The sequence below is a fragment of the Penaeus vannamei genome, chromosome 26, assembly GCF_042767895.1.
Source record: "Penaeus vannamei isolate JL-2024 chromosome 26, ASM4276789v1, whole genome shotgun sequence".
Taxonomy (NCBI): Eukaryota; Metazoa; Arthropoda; class Malacostraca; order Decapoda; family Penaeidae; genus Penaeus; species Penaeus vannamei.
Genome location: NC_091574.1, coordinates 18,371,941 through 18,374,440, shown reverse-complemented (window position 1 = coordinate 18,374,440; position 2,500 = coordinate 18,371,941).

Here is a 2,500-nt window from a genome sequence, read left to right as displayed (position 1 = left end):
CAGCTGTATGTGAATAACGCCTGCATAACTGTGTTCAACTGGTTCACCTCCGGAACCGGGCGCGTTCATGTGTGTGTGTGTGTGTAAGTACGTACGTATGTGTATGTATGTATGTATATATATATATATATATATATATATATATATATATATATATATATATATACATATATATATGTATAATATAATATATATAGGGACAGAGGGAGAGATGGACAGGGGCAGGGGCAGGGATAGAGAGGAGAGGAGCAGAGCCGATAGATGTGTGGTGAATATCTGTAGGCTCATTTCACCACCACTATTATCGTCCTCACATTCATCACGATTATCATCACCAGTACCAACACTATCGTATTGACCCCATCATTATCACAATCGTCCTTTCTCTCTCCTCGTCTGTGCTCCACTTCCTTCCTTCGTTCTCTCGCTCTTTTTTCCCTCGCGCATCCCTTCGCCTCTCGCCATGACTCCTCCCCCAGCTGGTCATCTTTTGCAATTGGTATTCGTCAGGGCATTGCGGGATGTTGCAAGCTGTTGCGCCATCTACCTGGGATCAGCTGAGAAGACACTCCAGGGAGAGCGTGTTTCCCTGGCTGGAATTGTGCTGGTTTTCTTGTTTTTGTTTTGTATTTATTGCTGTTGTTTACTCGTTGTTTGTTTGTGATTGACATTATTAGTTTATGTATATTTGAGCGTGAGAGAGAGAGAGAGAGAGAGAGAGAGAGTGAGTGAGTGAGTGAGTGAGTGAGTGAGTGAGTGAGTGAGTGAGTGAGTGAGTGAGTGAGTGAGTGAGTGAGTGAGTGAGTGAGTGAGTGAGTGAGTGAGTGAGTGAGTGAGTGAGTGTGTGTGTGTGTGTGTGTGTGAGTGTGTGAGTGTGTGAGTGTGTGAGTGTGTGTGAGTGTGTGAGTGTGTGTGTGTGTGTGTGTGTTTATTCAGCTGTTAGGTGAGGCAGTTGATGATGGCTATTTGCTTATAGCAATAGTACTTGTAGTATTATCCATTAAGTTGACTTCCTTTTATTTTCTGCTCATTTTAGTAATTTTGCCTTTTCCTTTTAAGTATCTTTTCATCTCTTAACTTATTGTTCTTATCTTATTCGTCTCATTGCGTATTTATGTATCATTACATGTCCATCAACGCACGTGTTTATTTATTTATTTATTTATTTATTATTTTTGTTCATTTCCGTCGTCCTTGTTTTGTTTGCTTGTTCTCCCCTTGCACATTCACACAATATTTAACCATCTCTGTGTTAGTTCAATTATGCATTTATTTATTTACTTATTTTTGTCAGTTTGTCCCGTTTTTTGTGGCCTGGTTGTTTCTTGCTTGCTTGCTTGCTTGCTTGTCTGCTTGCAGTTGCGTCGCACGGTCAGACATATTTATAGCGCGTTTATTCATCGTCCTCGTAGTCTCGTCATTAACATAATTAACAGAATTTTTATCGTAATTTTACCTCATGTTTCGCAGTCGCGTCCCACGATGATGATGTCAGCCCGTCCTCTCGTTTCACTGCTTATATTTAGCTCGTTATTTATCAATTATCGTAATAGTCTCGTCATTATTTTTTTTATCTTATGTTTCGTAGTCGGGGATGTCTTGCTTGCTTGCTTGCGTCGCGCGGTCTTCGCCGGAGTGAGCTCAGCGGCGCGAACTGTGTCACCGTAACAATCACAGTCATCGTGACGGATCTTGCATGCCGGAGTGACTGTCACAGTTGACAGTTAGAGCGTGGACCAGGAAATGGGTGAGAAAGAGGAGGAGGAGGGGGAGGATGGAGGAGAAGGAGGAGGAGGAGGAGGAATGCGAAGAAGTAGAAGAAGAGGAAGAAGAAGAAGAAGAAGAAGAAGAAGAAGAAGAAGAAGAAGAAGAAGAAGAAGAAGAAGAAAAGAGGCAGGTGACGTAGAAGAGAAGGCAAAAGAGAGGAGAAGGAGGAAGAATAGGGGAGAAGGGGGAAGAATGAGGAGAAGGAGGAGTAAGAGAGGAGAAGGAGGAAGAAATAGGAGAAGGAGGAAGAATAGAGGAGAAGGGAGGAAGAATAGGGAGAAGGAGAGGAGGAAGAAGAATAGGAGAAGGGTGGAGGAAGAATAGGAGAAGGAGGAAGAAGAGGAGAAGGGAGGAAGAAGAGGAGGAGGAGGAGTGAGGGAGGAAGGAAGGAAGGAAAGGAGGAGGAGGAAGGAGGAGGAGGAGGAGGAGGAGGAGGAGGAGGAGGAGGAGGAGGAGGAGGAAGAGACAAGAGAAGAGTACGGGTGACGGAGGAAGAAGGTAAAGGAGGGAAGAATGTGCAAGGAGGAGGGAGGAGGAAGAGAGACAGAGGAAGAACGACGGTTGACACCAAAAAAAGGAAAAAAAAAAAGAAGAGGAGAAAAGTGGTGAGGAGGAGAGCGAAGGCGAAGACAAAAGGTAAGAGATGAAGAGAAAGTGAGGAGAATAAATGTAAGAGAGAGAGAGAGAGAGAGAGAGAGAGAGAGAGAGAGAGAGAGAGAGAGAGAGAGAGAGA